Source organism: Periplaneta americana, chromosome 9 (assembly GCF_040183065.1).
Source record: "Periplaneta americana isolate PAMFEO1 chromosome 9, P.americana_PAMFEO1_priV1, whole genome shotgun sequence".
Lineage (NCBI taxonomy): Eukaryota > Metazoa > Arthropoda > Insecta > Blattodea > Blattidae > Periplaneta > Periplaneta americana.
This window is the reverse complement of record NC_091125.1, coordinates 147923981-147946259: the sequence shown is the minus strand read 5'-3', so window position 1 is coordinate 147946259 and position 22279 is coordinate 147923981. Positions and strand designations below refer to the sequence as shown.

At 36.3% G+C, this 22279-nt stretch overlaps 1 protein-coding gene and 1 non-coding gene across 2 annotated transcripts in view; both read left to right on the top strand.

Annotated features, from left to right (window-relative positions):
* Window positions 1–22279, top strand: part of LOC138706600 (muscleblind-like protein 3) — a 1567271-nt gene that overhangs the window by 375262 nt on the left and 1169730 nt on the right. The gene's annotated exons all lie outside the window — the stretch shown is intronic.
* TRNAC-GCA (transfer RNA cysteine (anticodon GCA)) lies at window positions 21794–21869 on the top strand. The gene has a single exon. It is a non-coding gene; the product is annotated as a tRNA-Cys (tRNA).

Sequence of the window (22279 nt, the reverse complement as noted above, 5' to 3'; positions counted from 1 at the left end):
TAGATAACCCATAAAAATAAATCGCATACACTTAAATCGGGAGATCGTGCAGGCCAGAGAATGTCTCCATTTCTCGATATGATATAATTCCCAAACAAATTAAACTGAGAAGATTCAATCTGATATCGGAACCGGAATCCGGTGTGGCTTAGTGGCACGTAGAGCTAAAAACCCGGTTTCGAGTGCCGGTGCCGGAGAGAATTTTTCTGCGCTCCACCCATCCATCATATGTTAACTAAGTTCTTTTGTGGTTACTAGAGTACAAAATCGTGCATATATTAAAACTGGCGTTAGGAAATCGTTGTTAAGTTTATTTTATGTGCAGTATTAATTACAATTGAACCTTAGATTCAGTCTTCTTATGTCACATAATCTGTGTTACCTGAATTCTTTTGTGGTTACCTAGGTTACATAATCGGATTCATATTAAAAATGACATAAGAAAAATCGATGTTAAGTTAATTTTAAATGCATTATTCATTTATTGCAATAATTGATGCTTAGACTTATGACACATTCACAATGAAAATTAAACATAATGTAAGCGTTAATTTAATAATTTAAACGTAGCCGTAAAACCAAAAAGTCATTCAATCATTCACAATGGGAACATAAACATAGCCTCAAAGATACTTGGTAACCATGGAAACATAACAACGACATTTCGTCAAATGCGCGGTCATATTCCGTTGTACACTCCAGCGCTCTACGATTGTGTATTGCTTTCAAATCACGTAAGTAAGCATAAAAAAGATTAGAGTTGGCAGACTTGCATGTTAAGTTGTATCGGTAATGTTAATGTCAGTGTTTATGTAAATCATTGTGAATGATCCCATTTGGTAACCTGGCTGCAAACTTCTCTGTTTATGTTACGTTTATATTTAATACTCATTGTGAATGGACCTTCAGTCTCCATCTATGTTAGCGTTATGTGGTCGCTAGGATACGAAATTGCTGTAATTCTGAAACTGACATAAGGTAATTGCAGTAGAGTTCATTTTATGTGCATTATTAATAAAGTATTCAATCCAGTTAACATCTCAGGAATGTCTTCGAACGTTGGGAGTTTTATTGTTCTTTTTGTTTAAGATATTTTTCATGACGTTAACTTAAACTGAAATGAATGCAGTAGCGTCAACCTGTTCCATCGCGTTATAAATAAAATAAACTCTTTTTACTAGCAGGTCAAATTGCATTACATGAGCATAAAAGAAACAAGAGCGTAGCGTTAGTTTGCGATTATTCGCATGGAAACTGCGATTATTCATGGGGGTAAAAAAAGGATACGGAGGGTGTGACCCTGTAGATTATGCACCGGTTTATATTTTATATCGCCTAGTCGTGTGTACAGCGCAGTTTTATCACAATCATATAACATAATTGAATTTATACCAGATAACTATTTTCCTAGATGCAATCTTCATAAATTCCACACGCATGCGCTTAAATATTCTGCTCAACAGGGCTTGTGCGGCTATGAATATCAATAGAGGACTGTAATTGGTTAAATTGGTGCCCCTGCTCCCCCCCCCCCCATGTAATGAACCCAGTGCAGAGGTCGCCCAGGTAGTTGTGTCTCTCTTTCGATACTACATGAAGTGCAAACAAGTTAACACAGATTTAAAAAGTCATATATACAGTGCGGTGCATGCAATAGCCTACCACAATTCCGTGCATTAAAGGTGCCTATAAAATGTCATGAAAACTCTCTAGTCGACTTTGTCATTGCTACGGTAGTATTGAGGACAAATTTTACTAACACTATTAACTTGCCATAAGTATGTGATATAGGTAGAAATAAGAGTTACCTATAAAAAAAAGTTTAAATATTTTTCTAATTGTTTACAATCGACTTTAAATTAGTATTTAAAACAATGTTTCAAAAATATTTATATTAACGTTTGTGGAAATTGCAACACCAACTAGGATACTTTTTTTTTTTCGTTGTTGGTAACTCTATATCATCTATTAGATGCTATATGGTTGTGCTAACAGATGAAGTTACTTGTCAACAATCTGACGCTGAAACGTGTGTTCAGGTTACTGCCCAGCGACAGTCCTGATGTATTTTTTGTGATGATTGGTTAATTAACATTAACCCGGCACACTCACAATCATACAAATTTCCAGACTCTAGACACCTAGGGAATTCCTCTTCTTCACGAAAAATTCACCAAGAGCCGAGCCCGGGAATCGAACCCGGGACCTCCTGATCTGGAAGCCAGCATGCTGACCAACAGACCACGGAGGCAGTCAAGAAGGATACATGTAACTGAAATGAAATTGATACCACAGATTATGTACCGTGATGACCGCGAGATTTCAGTATGGTGTGAAGCCTTCATGCGCTGCAATCAGAGCCTCTAAGCGTCGTGGAATGGAATCAAAGAGGGCCTGTATTTCCTGGGGAATCTCCCTCCACGTGTGTTTGTATAGGAGTCCACAAAGCGTCAAGATTGGGTACTGGAGGACCATGATGAACAAGTTGCAGACCAACCATATCCCAGACATCTTCGATGGGCGACATGTCTGGCGAACGTGCAGGCCAGGGAAGCAGTGATAACCGTCGTTCTTCGAAGAAGGCTTGCACAATCCTCGCCACATGTGGCCGGGCATTATCCTGCTGAAATATGGCATATGGAGTTGCCTGAAGGAGGGGCAGTACCTCGGGCTGGAAAGCCTTCCCAATGTAGCGGTTGCTGTTCAGATTGCCCTGAATACGTAGGAGACGAGATCGTAAATTGTATCCAACGGCGAACCAAACCATCACACTAGGCGTTTGTCCGCTATGCCGCTCAACAATGCAGGTTCTCGGATTGCGTTCACGACGGTAGCGTCTAACACGTATGCGGTCATCATTGTAGGACAAGTTGAAGCGGGACTCGTCCGAAAACACTACATTTTGCCACTCAGCACGCCTGGTTTCTGGACAATGGAAGCCGACGTAACAGCATGCGAGCTACTAGTCCAGCCCTCAAAAGACGGTGACGAACCGTTGACGCAGACAGGTCCACATCCGTTGCAGTACTTCAACGTCGACTCAACACTGTAGATAAGCTGTACGTTCCGTCACGGCCATGCGGACAAGATGTCGGTCATCCCGTGCTGTGGCCACATTACGTGGTCCAGTACCCGCTCGTCTCTGCGCACGACCCTCTTCTATCTACTGGTTCCACACACGCATCACTGTCGTAGCAGCATGCCCTGTACGAGCCGATGTCACGGTATGACAAACCTGCTTCCTGGAAGCCAACCATTCTGCCCCGTTGAACTCACACACGTGCTGATATTGCGCCCTTCCACGTCGACGAGGCATACCTGCACTAGCTTTCACGTTTCCACTTCGTTTGAAGCCACCGGCGTGGCTCAGTCGGTTAAGGTGCTTGCCTGCCGGTCTGAAGTTGCGTTCGGGCGCGGGTTCGATCCCCGCTTGGGCCGATTACCTGGTTGGGTTTTTTCCGAGGTTTTCCTCCACCGTAATGTGAATGCAAGGTAATCTATGGCGAATCCTCGGCCTCATCTCGCCAAATATCATCTCGCTATCACCAATCTCATCGACGCTAAATAACCTAGTAGTTGATACAGCGTCGTTAAATAACCAACTAAAATAAATTCACTTGGTTTGGAAGCTCTGCACTGACTGAGCAAGGCATAACACTGACCTTGCTGTTGACACAAGAGACGTCACTGTTGGACCTATGTGTACGCCATCTCTCTGGAAATGTAATCAATTATTGATGGTACACTGTTCTACACATCTCCCGAGTTTGGAGTCGTTCGGGCCATTCTTTCTGGGTGTTGCACTTTCACAAACAGTAGTGTATTTCAAGTCAACTTCATAATACACTTATCACGAAGAGGGAGCAAAAGGGAGCAAAATTGTATTACACGTTTTGAAATATCTCAAAGAATAATGACATTAGTTACGGTTCACCCTGTATATTTGTTGCCACTGCACGCAACATCGATTTTTGTAGAATTATTGCTAAGATACAATTTTTAATTCTGTAGCTCTAATTTACAATTACGATCTTCTTGTACGTGCAGGGAAATAAAATAAACTGAAAAGTATTCAGTTTCGCTTGAACCACTCTTGCAACTGTTCCCATTAAGTTCGCAGTCATGTTTTTCCATCTAATCTTGTGACATATCTTTGTCATTATTGTAAAATAATTTGAATTGCTTTCTTATCTCTTCGTCCTCTGTTCGATAATAATTACAGGAATATTATCTGCCCTCTTCTATTGCCCCTTTCTATATCTATCTCTCTCTCTCTCTCTCTCTCTCTGCTGTTGCCAGGAATGTGTCATCTCTCAGACAAACATGGTAACCAGTGCTGACATCTAGGAATGAGTCATTTCACATGCTAAGCAAAGCTGTCTGCAGCACAAGAGACTTATACAAAAACTTTAATTACCAGCCGCTGTAAAAGGTAATGAAAAATGACGTCAGACGCGATTGAATAATCTGTGTAAGACTCTGTTACATTACTCGTCACTGAAGAGGAGACTTTTTCCAATCGCTTCCGTATTACGAGCGACTTATCTCGTCCAAGTACTTAGCACTGCCTGGAATTTATCACCCCATAATATGGTGGAGACTACGGTTTTCGTAAAAATGTTCTGTAATGGCTTTGAATTCATATTTCAGATTGCTACGCAAACGTAAAAACAAAGGAAGTTATATCAACACTTCCTAAACGATTTTTGATTTTACTGAAACTATGGAAACGTAAAAACAAAAGACACGTCATTATCTTTCAAATGAAATTTAGTGTTAGAGAAAGTATGAAAAGGTTAAAACAAAAGAATGAAGATCATTCACAGTACCTACGTAGACCTGCATTACAAATTAAATTTATAATTTATGAAACTTTGGAAACGCGAATACAAAATAAGGTACGATTAGATCATTACCAAAAGGAAGATCATCCCAGTACCTACGTAGGCCTACATTACAAATGAAATTTATAATTTATGAAACTATGGAAGCGCGAATGAATACAAAAGAAGATACAAGTAGATCATTACCAAATTGAAGATCATTCCCAGTACCTACGTAGGCCTACATTACAAATTAAATTTATAATTTATGAAACTATGGAAACGCGAATACAAAATAAGGTACGAGTAGATTATTACCGAAATGAAGATCATTCCCAGTACCTACGTAGGCCTACATTACGAATTAAATTTATAATTTATGAAACTATGGAAACGCGAATGAATACAAAAGAAGGTAGGCCTACGAGTAGATTATTACCCAATTGGAGATCAATCCCAGTACCTACGTAGGCCTACATTACAAATTAAATTTATAATTTATGAAACTATGGAAACGCGAATGAATACAAAAGAAGGTACGAGTAGATTATTACCCAATTAAAAATTAATGCCAGTACCTATGTAGGCCTACATTACAAATTAAATTTATAATTTATGAAACTATGGAAACGCGAATGAATACAAAAGAAGGTACGAGTAGATTATTATCCAATTAAAGATCAATCCCAGTACCTACGTAAATTTATAATTTATGAAACTATGGAAACATGAATACAAAATAAGGTACGAGTAGATTATTACCAAAATGAGGATCAGTCCCAGTACCTACGTAGGCATGCATTATAAATTAAATTTATAATTTATGAAACTATGGAAACGCGAATACGAAATAATGTACGAATAGATTATTACCAAAATGAGGATCAGTCCCAGTACCTACGTAGGCCTGCATTACAAATTAAATTTATAATTTATGAAACTATGGAAACGTGAATGCGAAATGAAGTACGAGTAGATTATTACCAAAATGAAGATAATTCCCAGTACCTACGTAGGCCTACATTACAAATTAAATTTATAATTTATGAAACTATGGAAACGCAAATACTAAATAAGGTACGAGTAGATTTATTGCCAAAAGTAAGATCATTGCCAGTACCTATGTAGGCCTACATTACAAATTAAATTTCTATGAAGACACGAATGAATATAAAAGAAGATACGAGTAGATCATTACCAAAATGCATATCATTCCCAGTACCTACGTAGGCCTACATTACAAACTAAGGGCCGAATTCATAGTCACCACTTATTGTAAGGAAACACTTAAGCAGTTGCTTATAATAATTTCCAATTCATAAATCCCACTGAAGTGAACACTTATTCAAATAAGCTAGCTTGCCAGCTTACTCAAGTGTTTCCTTATATGCATTGTAATCAGCTGATTCGGTATACAGTAGATGATGATTATGATTTAATTTAATTTATTGAGTTCTGAATTAAAATGAAAATGAGTTTCGGCAAGCAAAAGATATGTCAGAGATATGGAGAACTCTTTAGAGATATATAATGATCAACAATTTAAGAGGAGACACCGTTTCGACAAGAACACTGTTGTGAATATTCTGGTGTCTCTCATTTCAATTCACAATACAACCATGAGGCTTACCGATTTCGCCACTACTGAAAGTACTGGTTGCTTTGAGATTTTGTGATGCAGCAGCATTTCAGGTAGATTTAAGTGGTACTTTTTTTTTTCGAAAAGTATTCACGTCCCAACAAAGTGTCATTTGCATTTTTGTTTGTATTCTACCCAAGAAATAGGCTGTTAAAATTTGCGTAATTATATCATTTCCACTTTGTTTAGCATAAAAATAACTGAAAAATAAATGAAAATTATTTACTTACAGGAATATTTCCGGAGTTTGCATTAAACTCAACTGCAATTTTGTTCCATGTCAATTTCTTCTTTTGGAAAGAACAATTATCAATTTTTCTTTACTTTCGACGATATCTCAATATTTCATAACTAGTTATGTTAGCTCACTTCTTTCATTTCTGTAAAATGCTTTCTGGACATCTTGTGTAATTTTTAGCTTTATAATATTTACTTCTGTATTTGTGTATGACAATAATGCCGATTTAACAATTTGAAGGTGCTGGAAAACAATTGAATGTAGGAAAGCGCTCACGTCCAGCCATGTTGCCATATTTCTTTCAATGTCATGGGAATGCTCAGGGCATATGAATGAGTAGCGTCTCTGCAATACGATCTGAAATAAGTGCTAAGGAAATGCTCATTACTTAAGTGTTTCCTCATTTTAGAAGTGACGACTATGAATTCGACCCTAAATTTATAATTTATGAAACTATGGAAACGCGTATACAAAATAAGGTGCGAGTAGATTATTACCAAAAGGAAGATCATTCCCTGTACCTACGTAAGCCTGCATTACAAATTAAATTTATAATTTATAAAACTATGGAAATGCGAATACGAAATAATGTACGAGTAGATCATTACCAAAATAAAAATCATTCCCAGTATCTACGTAGGTCTACATTACAAATAAAATTGATAATTTATGAAACTATGGAAACGCGAATACGAAATAATGTAGGAGTAGATTATTACCAAAATGAAGATCATTCCCAGTACCTGCATAGATCTACATAACAAATTAAATTTATAATTTATGAAATTATGGAAACACGAAAACAAAGGAAGGTAGGTCATTACCAAAATGTCCATTACAAAATTAAATATATTACTAATGAAGCTATGAAAACGCTAAAACAAACAAAATAGATGTCAGAAATGTTTTTTTTTTTTTTTTCAAAATAAGAGATACTCTTAATTGCTCGTATATTTTCTTTATTATTTTGTACACAATCTTAAGAATTCTGACACTGTTTTGTTACTGAAACTCAGACATTACCCTTTTTACCTATTTTATTCCTATATACACAAGTTAGAGAACTTATTCAAAATCCTTATTATTAAGTGAATTGAAAGTGCTTGTCCAAGTTTTATACTGCCTATAAAAGCTTGTTAGTATCAACACTTAATACAAGACAGAAATATTCATGAAGCGTTTTTGAATGTCATAAATTAACCTACAGAATAGAAGGCGTGAGAAATTACGCACTTCTTTAATTTTTCCCTAAATAATCTTTTGTTTTGAGTTTGATTTATTATATCTAATATATCCACAGGGAGGCTATTAAAAATGTTTACTGCCATATAACGCACTCCTTTTTGATAACACGTTAGACTTGCCGATGGAGTGTGAAAGTAATTTTTTTACGTGTATTTATGCTATGAACTGTTGAATTAGTTACAAAGTTTTCACGATTACTTACGAGGAAGATTATTAATTAAACAAATATACTGATAAGTAGGGAACGGAATTTGGAGCAGTAAAAGCTAGTATTGGCATCTACACAGTCATTTGTTTACAACCCTTTATACCAAGTCCTCCCCTCCATGACATACTCGCAGATCTCTGCAGGTCAACAACAGGTGAACGGGACAGTTGTCGCATAAGAACGTCAACATGCAGGTTTGCAGTTCAGAGTAGTGAAGTGCAGGTACAATGCCGAAAGTGAAACCAACTAACAATACAAAATTGAAAGACTATATTTTGGAGTATGGAGAAACTGTTTTCAGTATTGCGAATGAACAACTATTCTGCCGGCCTTGTAATAGTTGCGTGTCATGTGATAGGATTTTCAATGTTAAGCGTCATGTGAACACAAACAAAAATAAAGAAGCTTGTGCGAGGATAGAAGAAAGGTTACAGCAAGGTTCCAGTGCCCTATTGCACTCATTTTAGGAAGAAATGTGTAATGCATTTATTAGTGCGAACATTCCACTAAGCGAATTAAAAAATAATTATTCAATTAGAAAAGTCAGGAGTAGAACTAGTTGAGCAAATAAATATTATGAGGACTATTGTAAATAAACTGAGTGCAGTAGAAGATGAAGTAGGAAAACGTGTTGGTGAGAAAATGAACAGAGTTTTGATTAAAAATGATGGGTACAGTATTCTTAGTCGGATTTCTGATGTACTAACAAAGACGTGTCCCAATGACGTCATTCGACATGTGAATTTAATTGACGTATCTTGTTTCAAGTACTCTCCAATTGTTTCTGCAGATGTAGAGCGGAGTTTTTCCATGTTAAAAAATTTTCTTCCTTGCAACAAAGCAAAGTTGTCTTTTGAAAATTTGAAAATGATATTTACAATTGTGCCTCGTTTTATCGTGACAACGTTTTTTAGTTATTTTAGCACTCTGATTATTATATTATTTATGTATTTGTTATATTAAAAATTTTAGATAAGGGCGCAAATAGCCATAGTAGCTGACGCGCCCTTCTTAAACCCTACTACTACTATTTACAATTTATTACAACAAGACACAGCAGGAATAATTGTTTCATCACCAGAACATAGCATTAATTGAAAATGCCATGTCGTTCGTTTCTACATTTTGTTCAACATTCAATATTACTGTATTAGACTATGTTATAAATATTGTAGTATATTGTATATATTGTAAATACTGTAGTATACACTACGTTGTATACATATTGTCATATTTCATGATATTGTAAATAAGAGTATTTAATTTAACACACTCCTGACAGAAAAACACACATGTTCAGAAGCGAGTTCCGTACAGAAGACAATTGTCTATCAACCATCAACATTTCCAGGATGCAGAGGTTGATATTTAATTATGTATATTTGTAATGTCGTTTATTAGTGTCTTATGCGTTGCCAAGAAAAACACATGTAGTTCAAAATGAAATGCAGATTGTGTATGTGGGCCACTATATGACATTAAACTATTCCATATAGTACGTTTACAGCACGTTGCGTGTAAGTTTGTATGAAGTTGACTGTACTTGTCCATGCTCTGTTATGCAGCTCGCTTGACAGTCACTGAGCTACAAACATCTATACTACGTTACACCATTCTTTATAATACTCCAAATCCCTTTCCCTACTGATAAGCCATGAGCATTATTTGCAGTTTTTTTTTAATGGGCCTACACGATTCCTTAGATTTGGCACCTACTATTATTCTAATTACTCCTTTTTTTGTAATAGGAATATACTGTTACTGTCTATGGAATTTCCCTAGAATATTATTCCAAAACGCATTACTGAGCGAAAGTATTATTTGGAAATGTGTTTCCTCAGTCGAAAATGTAATTTATTATAAAGTCACTGTGGATCCGACTGAATTTGAGATCCCACTCGCGTAGCAAAATCATTTCGTTCAACTTCATCCAGTTCTTTCAGTCTGAACAAAAATTTGCATTTTATATGGATACAGCTTAAGTTGGCACTTCAATATTCGCCATACTGTTGTACTGTTCATATCCAGACGCCTTGCTATTTTATCGATACTGCATACTCCATAGTGGTTTTCATAAGCAATATTCTATGTTTCTTGTGAAACTTCAGCAACTATTACATCTGTTGCCACTGCAGGTCTTCCTGATTTCTGCAACGGAACCAGTTTCTTCTAATTTTGATACAAGCAGCTGGAAAGAATACAAATTGCATGTGCCAAATAAATCATTACGGACGGGTACGAAACTGTATCATAAAACTCATTTAAAAGCCATAAGCAGCAGGTATTTATGGAGATTAATTTTAACATTTGTATTTTTTAATATTGGTGTCGGCGGAGATTGTTGGAGATTGATTTGTACTCTTGGCAAAGATTAATGGAAATTTTGGAAAATACAATTATTTTGGAATTGAACTATTAAATCAGTATGAATATTACTTTCCAAATAATTAAACTTAAAGGTTCGTTGGATTCTGGTAAAGGTGCGGTATGGCCAATAGACAGTATTTGTTGGATTGAGACTATATTTAACACAAATTTATTAAAAACGAAAATAAACTTGCAGCCCTCAAATTAACAGTTTCAAATTATTAGTGAAATATTGAATTCTCCTTCTTTAGAGTTCACTAATGTAATCAAAACACCTGGAATACCATGTAATGTAGCCTACTTTCATATATAATAAATTCAAGTGAAAAAAATCATCCACACCTCCACACCCTCTTGCCTAGGATCTCGTTTTCTTTACCTTTCACTACCTCGAACCCGGAACATGTACCTTCTCTCTATTCCTCTGCACAGAACATCCTTCTACTCATCATCTTTCAGCATATCGATTCCACGCCTCTGGAATTCTCTCCTTGACCATGTCGGAGACTGTCGGACAATATCTAAATTCAAATTTAAATTAAAAAATCACACTCTAGCTCATGGAATTGCTTGTTGAACATCTGTCAGGTTGCGCAACTTCGGCTTAACCCATGACATCTAGTAAATATTGTAACTATGCTGTGTCCACACCTGTGGAGTAACGGTCAGCGCGTCTGGCCGTGAAACCAGGTGGCCCGGGTTCGAATCCCGGTGGGGGCAAGTTACCTGGTTGAGGTTTTTCCGGGGTTTACCCTCAACCCAATACAAGCAAATGCTGGGTAACTTTCGGTGCTGGACCCCGGACTCATTTCACCGGCATTATCACCTTCATTTCTTTCAGATGCTAAATAACCTAGATGTTGATACAGCGTCGTAAAATAACCCAATAAAAAAATAAAAATGTAACTATGCTGTTGTAAAATTGGCAATTAATATTTATTATTATTATTATTATTATTATTATTATTATTATTATTATTATTATTATTATTATGTTTTTCTTTCTTTTTTTTTTTCTTGTATTAGCTCGATGAGAGATCTATAGTGTTCTTTTGACCTGTTGACCCTCTATAGGGCTTTAATATGTATTATTGTAATCAGTGTTTGTATTTCTTTTTGGTATTTATATGTGCTATCTTGCAGGATGGAAGAGAAGGCCTTAAGGCCTTAATCCTGTCAGATTAAATAAATAAATAAATATGAAATTCGCTATAAAACGACGCTATTTCGCTATTAGAACTCTATTTCGCGATTTGTCGCGATTGTTTTATCCGCATATTATTAATCAGTCACTTAATTCGTAAAGATTAGTAAAAATCTATTGTATATCTATTATGTCGTGATTTTCGCGATCTCCATAAATACCCGGCCCTGAACATAAGTAAGTACGTAAGTAAGTAATCCTTGTTGTGGTTATGAGCTATCACAATAAGAAAGAAGTGGAAACGTGCTTAGCATTCTTCTGTCGTGAACGATGCAGTGTTTCAAGCTGAAAAGCATTCGTCTCGAAAAGTGAAAGCACAAGGTGTTGATTTCCGCGAATTCGCCGCTGCAATTGGCGGCAGACACTCGCTTCGTTGCCGCGGAAGCCTTCACCGCCTGTCCCCAATTACCACGCATTCGCAAAAGCGAGATGGAAGATACGAGAGATGGCTTTAAAAATACAAAATCGTTTTGATCGTGGAACTAGTAGTAATTAACACCCAGCAAAAATATATTTCGCTCAGTTAACAAGGATTAATTGACATAAAAACACGGCTGAAGTCATAAATCCCGAGTTATCCCCCAATCGAGTAACTACATATTCAGCGCCAACCCTTGTACACGGCTCTAAAACACGGCTTTGTTGTATCGAATATTTAATTTGTCGTTAAGCTTGGCTAACTTCTACAACAAGCGTATCCATGGTAACAGAAGCGAATAGATCTGTAACTTCTAAGAGAATTGTAATGTGATAACAAATGAAAGTAGATTGTGCTTAGCAACACATAACAAATGAAGCTCAATGGGATGAGTGTAATGCTATTGTTCTAGCGGGTTTGCTGTAAACATTTTATTTCTTTTTTCGCCACCCTTTGCAAAAATAAATGATTGTTACGAGCTTTAGAGTTTTTTTCGTGTACGAATTTATCTGAGCTGAATTACTTCTGTTACGAGTGTTGGAACGGTTCGGGTTCAAGCCCTGTGAAGCGGGATTTTTCATTTAGCCAGTACCTACTTCACAAAACTGCTTCGAGATCCAATCACTATGCTATAAATTTAAAGATTAAGAGGTTAGGTACAGCTTACAGCTGAAAAATTTTGGAAATATTAAACATTTTTTCCTCCATTACTGTGTTTTGTACAATAATGAAAATTAGTAGGCCTATGTGTAAAACACTGTCCTTCTGCTATATGAAAAAAATATTTTTACGATTTAAAGAAATTGTTTTTTTTTTTTTTTTTTTTCAAAATTAAAAATGGTGGCAGTTCACTGTGCAGTGATGAAGCGTTTCCCTCATAGCTTAAAAACTATCCAACATTCTGTGATTAAATTTTTTGTGTCTATTTATGCATGTCATTTCTACAATATGATGCAAAATCACTTCTCTGTCTGATAGATTGTCTGATAAAAAATAAATTCAGTCAAATATCAGTATTTTAATAATAATAATAATAATAATAATAATAATAATAATAATAATAATAATAATTTACTTTAGCTAGCAGAGTTAAGGCCGTAAGGTCTTCTCTTCCACTCAACCAGTAAAAAGTATACATATATATGTATGAACTTACAAAGAATTCAACAATTTGATTTAGATAAGAGTTACATGTATACAAGAGTTATTTACGAATCAAACAACAAAATACTATGAACTATTAAACACTAAAATACAAACTATGTAGCAGAATTAACCTAAAAGACATAGAATGTTAATATATTTCAAATAATGTTTCTTCTAACACAAAATAAAAAAAACTTATTATTTATTAAGGAATGTAGTAGAAAGGGCATGATATTGTAAACATGAGTTTCAGTGATAAAATAAAAGAGAGAGAACATTTATTTATTTATTTATTTATTTACTTATTTATTTATTTATTTATTTATTTATTTATTTATTTATTTATTTATTTATTTATTTATTTATTTATTTATTTATTATACTCCAATTTTACAGAGAACCCTATTTTACCTGAGATAGGTATGTTAGGGTTATAAATACATAATAGTAGGCTAATAATAATAATAATAATAATAATAATAATAATAATAATAATATGAGAGAGAACATGAAAAAGTTAAGAGTTTATGAGTTATGAGGGAAACGCTTTATCACTGCACAGTAAACTGCCATCATTTTGAATTTTGAAAAAACATATATAAATATTTTTTAAACGGAAAAATATTTTGTGCGAGATCGTCCGTATTTGCCTGTTTTCCGCACAGAACCAATACGCGGTAAGTGTGAAATACCACATTCAGTATTCCCAACGTAACACACACAACAATTTCCCTCTTCTTACCGCTTAAGCGCGACATTCATTTTACTGCTTTAGGCTTTTAACATATTATTTTTAGAGACGTTTAACATAGTAATAATTATAAATTGGAAACTTACCACTGCAATTTCACCTAAATTGCAATGTTAATTATTGTTTTTAAATATTTGCAAAAATTAAGTAAAGTCTACTACTCCACGATAGTAATATACGTTACAAGAGCGGTATGTTGACGTTTTCATGGTCGAGGAAAAGATTGAAAAAGCGAAACGTAGTTGAGCTTTTTTAATTTCCGAGAACATGAAAACAAACATACCGCTCATGTATCGTACATTATTTTGTGCGATGATCGTTTATTACATTCCTGAAAGATGAATTTCTAATTAGTTGCAATGAAATCTCCATCTTGGTTTCTGTTTAATGACGGCAACTTCGGAAAACCAAAATATCTTTCTTCAACATTGTTGCTATAAAATGTTTTCTGTGTTTACTATACTCCAGCAGGCCGTGATATACGTCTGTCTTTTTTTCCCCCAGTCTATAAATGCGAACTTAAAACAAACGGTAAGGTTATGTAATGATTTATTTTTCATTTTAATATTTTAACAATATTATTTATATAACATATTGCAGTAATAACATCGGCATCTGGAATATTGTTGATTTTTTCACGGCTTCCTTAATGTTGCTTGTATCAGGAATGCAATAAGTTTCGTGGAGTAGTAGACTTTACTTAATTTTTGCAAATATTTAAAAACAATTATTAACATTGCAATTTAGGTGAAATTGCAGTGGTAAGTTTCCAATTTATAATTATTACTATGTTAAACGTCTCTAAAAATTATATGTTAAAAGCGTAAGGAGCAGTAAAATGAATGTCGCGCTTAAGCTGTAAGAAGAGGGAAATTGTTATGTGTGTTACGTTGGGAATACTGAATGTGGTATTTCACACTTACCGCGTATTGGTTCTGTGCGGAAAACGAGCAAATACGCACGATCTCGCACAAAACTTATTGCATTCCTGATACAAGTAACATTAAGAAAGCCGTGAAAAAATCAACAAGATTCCAGTTGCCGATGTTATTACTGCAATATGTTATATAAATAATATTGTTAAAATATTAAAATGAAAAATAAATCATTACATAACCTTACCGTTTGTTTTAAGTTCGCATTTATAGACTGGGGAAAAAAAGACAGACATATATCACGGCCTGCTGGAGTATAGTAAACACAGAAAACATTTTATAGCAACAATGTTGAATAAAGATATTTTGGTGTTCCGAAGTTGCCGTCATTAAACAGAAACCAAGATGGAGATTTCATTGCAACTAATTAGAAATTCGTCTTTCAGGTATGTAATAAACGATCTTCGCACAAAATAATGTACGATACACGAGCGGTATGTTTGTTTTCATGTTCTCGGAAATTAAAAAAGCTCAACTACGTTTCGCTTTTTCAATCTTTTCCTCGAACATGAAAACGTCAACATACCGCTCTTGTAACGCATATTACTATTTCATATAGCAGAAGGACAATGTTTTACACATGTCTACCAATTTTCATTATTGTACAAGATACAGTAATGGAGGAAAAAAATGTTTAATATTTCCAAACATTTTACTGCTGTAAGCTGTACCTAACCCCTTAAGGATGGTCGGAGCGTTATGTTATTCACACCCTAAAACATCCTAAAATTAGAGTGTACAGGGATAACTTCCATATTATACACGAACTTGAAGATAACATGAGAATAGATATTGTAAGCATTATGGAAATAGGCCTACGTAAAACTTTGCGTGTGAATAACAATATATTTCATTAAACGACATCGGAATGTGCGAATGCAGAGTGACACCGATTTGAACAGTTCTGTATCTCCAAGGTAAAATGTGATGTCATTTCTTGCAGTTTTCAGGAGCCAGCATTTAAACTTACAGTATAACTGTATAACTTACAGTAATCGTGTTTCATAACAATGGGTGAGAGAGAAAAATAATAGAGATATGCATGTCATCTTTTGTCACAATAAAGATACCATCAGGATGCACAAAATATCAAAAAGTTTCATTTTCGCCAAAAATCGACATTACATCTCTTGTCTTGGTACCACAGAATTTATAACACTGGCTATAAAATATTTTTATTTTAGTAGGTTATTTTACGACGCTTTATCAACAGCTTTGGTTATGTAGCGTCTGAATGAGATGAAGGTGATAATGCCGGTGAAATGAGTCCGGGGTCCAACACCGAAAGTTACCCAGCATTTGCTCATATTGGGTTGAGGGAAAACCCCAGAAAAAACCTCAACCAGGCAACTTGTCCCGACCGGGAATCGAACCCGGGCCACCTGGTTTCGCGGCTAGACGTGCTAATCGTTACTCCACAGGCGTGGACGCTATAAAATAAAAATGTAGTTGTGTGGATGCTACTGTAAAATACAAGAGAGGTTACGGATTGACGTAGTCTGCACCGGCCATGTAAGCATGTCTGATACACGTGTTTCCGGTCGGAAGCCGAACTCAATATTCTGTAGTAATACTTTATTTAACGACTGTTCCAGCTACTTCTGTACATAGGTTATTCAACGTGGATCAAAAATAGCCAAAGAATTTTTCTTGGACTCCTCTTTCTGGGGCCGCTTCTTTAACGTGGTATAAATCTTGGACCCATAGTTTTACATAACTTCCTGAGGAAACCATACTAAGGATTGACCTATAATAGCGAAAGTTAAATCCACATTTAAAACCTCTAAAGTGAAATTTGGTGATTCTACAAACTAAGCGATGAAATTCTGCAGGGAATTGAAATTTTGGAAGAAATAGTAGTGGCATTCAAAATGAACTGGATTGAGCATGTGAAAAGGATATAGGCCTACAGTCTTAGAAAAGTTTTCTTGCACAGATACCGTATGTCCCAGAAAGGAGGCATTGCGCATGATCAGAGCACGAGCGACCTGGTTCACAAGAGAACGACTAGTTAAGGTAATAAAATTAGTTTTGTTTCGTCGTAGGCTATGTCTGATCATGCGCACTGCCTTCTTTCTGGGACTTACAAGGTATCTGTGCCACAAACCTTTTTTTCTAAGACTGTATATAATTAATACTTACTTACAAATGGCTTTTAAGGAACCCGAAGGTTCATTGCCGCCCTCACATAAGCCCGCCATCGGTCCCTATCCTGTGCAAGATTAATCCAGTCTCTATCATCATATCCCACCTCCCTCAAATCCATTTTAATATTATCCTCCCATCTACGTCTAGGCCTCCCTAAAAGTCTTTTTCCCTCCGGTCTCCCAACTAACACTCTAATGCATTTCTGGATTCGCCCATACCTGCTACATGCCCTGCCCATCTCAAACGTCTGGATTTAATGTTCCTAATTATGTCAGGTGAAGAATACAATGCGTGCAGTTCTGCGTTGTGTAACTTTCTCCATTCTCCTGTAACTTCATCCCGCTTAGCCCCAAATATTTTCCTAAGAATCTTATTCTCAAGCACTCTTAATCTCTATTAGTTTCTCAAAATGAGAGTCCAAGTTTCACAACCATACAGAACAACCGGTAATATAACTGTTTTATAAATTCTAACTTTCAGATTTTTTGACAGCAGACTGGATTCCTCAACCGAATAATAACACGCATTTCCCATATTTATTCTGCGTTTAATTTCCTCCCGAGTGTCATTTACATTTGTTACTGTTGCTCCAAGATATTTGAATTTTTCCACCTCTTCGAAGGATAAATCTCCAATTTTTATATTTCCATTTCGTACAATATTCTGGTCACGAGACATAATCATATACTTTGTCTTTTCGGGATTTACTTCCAAACCGATCGCTTTACTTGCTTCAAGTAAAATTTCCGTGTTTTCCCTAATCGTTTTTACAGAGAATCAGTCCTATTCCGAGGCTTATTGTAGGGATTCGTAACAAGCTGTTTTTTACGGTGATATAATTAATAGTGAAACAAATTCCATAGATGTTGGTGGTGGTGGTGGTGGTGGTGGTGGTGGTGGTGGTGATGATGATCATTCATTCATAGTGTTCTGCTCAAGGGCAGGTCTTTCACTGCAAATCCATCATTCTCTAGTCTTTCCTATTTTTTGCCTTCCTCTTTGTCTCCTCATTTGATCCATGTATCTTAATGTCGTCTATCATCTGATATCTTCTTCTGCCCCGAACTCTTCTCCAATTCACCATTCCTTCCGGTGCATCCTTCAGAAGGCAGTTACTTCTCAACCAGTGACCCAACCAATTCCTTTTCCAGTTTCTGATCAGGTTCAGCATCATTATTTTTTCACCCACTCTTTCCAACACAGCTTCGTTTCTTATTCTGTCTGTCCATTCAACACGTTCCATCCTTCTCCATATTCACATTTCAAATGCTTCTAGTCGTTTCTCTGCACTTCGTCTTAATGTCCATGTTTCTGCCTCATACAATACTACACTCCGCACAAAGCACTTCACTAGTCTCTTCCTTAGTTCTTTCTCCACAGATCCGCAGAAGATGCTCTTTTTTCTATTAAACGCTTCCTTTGACATTGCTATCCTCCTTTTGACTTCCTGCCGGCAGCTCATGTTACTGCTTATAGTACACCCCAAGTATTTGAAGCTGTCCACTTGCTCTACTGCCTCATTTATAATTCGTAAGTTTATCTTCTGTATTCTTCTTCCTACGACCATGGTCTTCGTCTTGTAGGCATTTATCTTCATCCCATACTGCTCACAGCTGCCATGGTGATAAAAAAAATGCTTGCCGTGTTTGAACCCGCAAATCTGGATTGAATGGTCAGCTTAATTACAGAAAATGTGAACGGTAGGCCTATATTTTATCGTTTTGAGGTTTTTATTTTATGAATATTTTGTAGGTTATTAGAATAGGAGCTTCCGGGATGTAATGCTGTAACGAAACGGAAGTAATGAACACTTTTTACATGTTACATTAAAATTACCAGACTTTTTTTTTTTTCAGAATTTCCGGGGACAGTTATTGATATATGAAAAAACTACTTTTGACATTTCTGTTAGATTGCCATTCAATTAGCCTATATTGTTTTTACACTTAGGAGTTAAAATAAACATTGTGCTTATACACTAAAAAAGATTCATTCTACATAACTACTACTTAGGCGGACAGCAAAATCCGCAATAGTACAAACATGGGCATATGTATGTGTGTCTGTCTCTATTTTTTTTTTTTTATTCTATAGAGTTAGGAAAATAAATACGTCGATTTTAAATAATAATTTCAGAATAAAATGTTGTCAGTTTTTTGCTCGTGTTTGAACTGCATATTGTCCCGTTATCGCTGCTGATAGTGGGAGCTGTAATTTTGTGGCGGACGGACCCTGTCGTCTGGCTCGTAGCTATTGATCACTGATTTGCAAGCTCAGTGGGCTGGATCCAGCCGTGGTGACACTCACGGACGATTAGTCCCCGCACGCTGGAGTACCGGGTTCTGTTCCCCGGCTTTTATAGCCATAGTTCCAGGAAGGAAAGTAACCACATTTTCACTATTTTCAGAAACGTTGTAGTTAATTCTAAAAACGGCGTTGTTATATGGCTCAAAAGCTTCCGAGTCACTTTGTCTACAGACAAAATGTCTACGGTCACACATGTCTATAAACAAATATGCCTACATATACAGGGTGTAAGGGATATAAGTGCCGTCCTTTTCACAGTCGTCGGGGACGGTCTACAGCAGCGGTGGCGAAAATATAATCATGCGCCGAGCCACTGTGTAACCTGCAACCTGCATAGCACCTATGGAGGGAGGCGGACAGCCGAAGGGCAAGTGAAGCAACTGTCTGACTTGTTAACGGATTTTCATTTTCCTTACGTCAAGCAGTTAAACATAACTTTATACGGTACAAGGCTACAAACTAATGTTTAGTACGTGTAACGAAGAAAGAAATGAACAATAAATGAACAATATCACAACCTAAAATTAACTGTCTTCAGAATTTCTCTGCGACAAAGTTTCAAAATCACGAATTATGTCACTTACTGCCAGTCGTAGTTGACCACGAAGTTATTTTTCTGTCAGTCGTGATCTAAATTTGGTTTTTACTATTTTAATTGTTGAAAATAATTTTTCACAAACGTAACTTGTAGCGAACATGGCTTCAACAGAGCAAGCGAAAGAACGAAGCTTCGGATATTTATTTTTTGGCAAAGATTTGAAAGTTCAACATTTGTCAAGTCCTTACATCTAGCTTTCATTTGACACCACATAGTAAATCAGTGAGTTCAAATTGAAGAGCTAACCGCATTATTCGTAGGCCTACATCTGCTGTAAAAGTGATTTTTTTTGCAACATCATCGCAATAGCGCCTATTTTCTGGAATTATAAATTACAAATTAGGAAAGAACGCCATTGCTTTATGTCCGTTATTACTTTGAATAGCCTAGAATTCTCAAGTTTGGCAATATCAAAACATAGCTGGTACACTGAAATAAAATTGAAGACGAGAAACATAAGAAAATCGTTGTCTAGGTTACGTGTAGTCAGACTGGGTGCATGAGTGATTTATGTACCGTTTCTTTGATCTCTTGTCCAACATTTGAAAGTCTTCACGGCCCCCTTGCGACACTCAAGTTCGTCTTTCTTTTTTCTTTACGACGACGCGGCGATTTGCGTTTAGTTCTTGCGCATGCACTTCATTAGAAGGTATTTATGGACGGAGTAAAACCGACGCTTTTTATACAAGAAAGACACTGAGGCCGTCTTAATTATGAGTCTTCTCACAACAAAGACCTGTAATTAAATATCTCGCCGTTAGATACGTTTTATTAGAAGCCACTACTCGTAAAATCTGCTTGCATGTCTCACAGGCCACTCCTATATCATCATGGTGATTCATCGCCAGTCGCCTGTACCGATAATAGGCCTGCTCAGCTAGAGGCGCATGTTTGCGAAATGCAAATTTCTCTAGCAATGCTAACATTAGTTGCATTAGTAACGGAAATTGGTCAAATATTAATTCTTGCTTATGTCCAAAAATTCCTACACGTGAACAGATGAAGGGCCACCGACGTAGCTCACAATCAAACATTCTCATGTAGACAAATAAAAAAAGTTGTTTTTCTTTCACCATGTTAACAATCTCAAAACAAGTACTCACACAAATTTTGGCCACTCTAGCGCAATTACGAGGACGTTCAGAAAGTAACTTTCACTGGGGTCGTTTACAGAAAGAAAACACAATTTCATGGAAAGATTTATTGCAACATATACAGCAATTGTTCAGCTATTTTCAACATATTCTCCACCGGAACTGAGGTATTTGTCACACTGAAGGATCAACTTTTATAGTCCTATGTCAGCCGCCTGGGATCGGAATCAGTGTGTGACAGCGTCTGCAACAAATGTCTCAATTCCGGTGGGGAATATGTTGGAAAACTAGCTCAACAATTATTACTATTAAATAAGAGAAAAATTCGTACCGGTACCGGGAATCGAACCCAGGACCTCTCAGTTCTGTGCGCTGAACGCTCTTTCCAACTGAGCTATGCCGGGACACGATCCACGGCGCCGGCCGAACCCCTCTCGTAATGCTTTTTTATGGCCTTACTACCTGCACTTGAGACGATACAAGTCATATATGCAGGAGCGCATATTTAAATGACTTTGTGGCCATATTCAACACTAGTTCATGACAACTGCTAACAGTTAATACATCAAATATTCATATGTATGAGGTCTCGCCCACCTCATTGAATATTACACGACTAATATGAATAATTAGTCAATTTGTATTATTCTATTAAATACGAGAAAAATTCGTACCGGCATGGCTCAGTTGGTAAGAGCGCTCAGCGCGCAGAGCTGAGAGGTCCTGGGTTCGATTCCCGGTGCCGGTACGAATTTTTCTCGTATTTAATAGTAATAATACAAATTGACTAATTCATATTAGTCGTGTAATATTCAATGACGTGGGCGAGACCTCATACATATGGATATTTGATGTAGCTCAACAATTGTTAGCATATCTGTTCCAATAAATTTTTCCAATGAAATTGTGTTTTCTATCTGTAAACGGCCCCAGGGAAACTTATTTTTACGGCCCTCGTAATTGCGCTCGAGAGATGACCAAAATTTGTTTGACTTGTTTTGACATTATTAACACGGTGGAAGAAAAAATATTTTTTTTTTTTATGTGCCCCCATGAGAATATTTGCTTATCAGTCGGCTGAGGCGCTTGCGCGCTGATCTTGAGTTGCGCTCGGGTGTGGGTTCGATTCCCGCTTGGGTTGATTACCTGATTGGATTT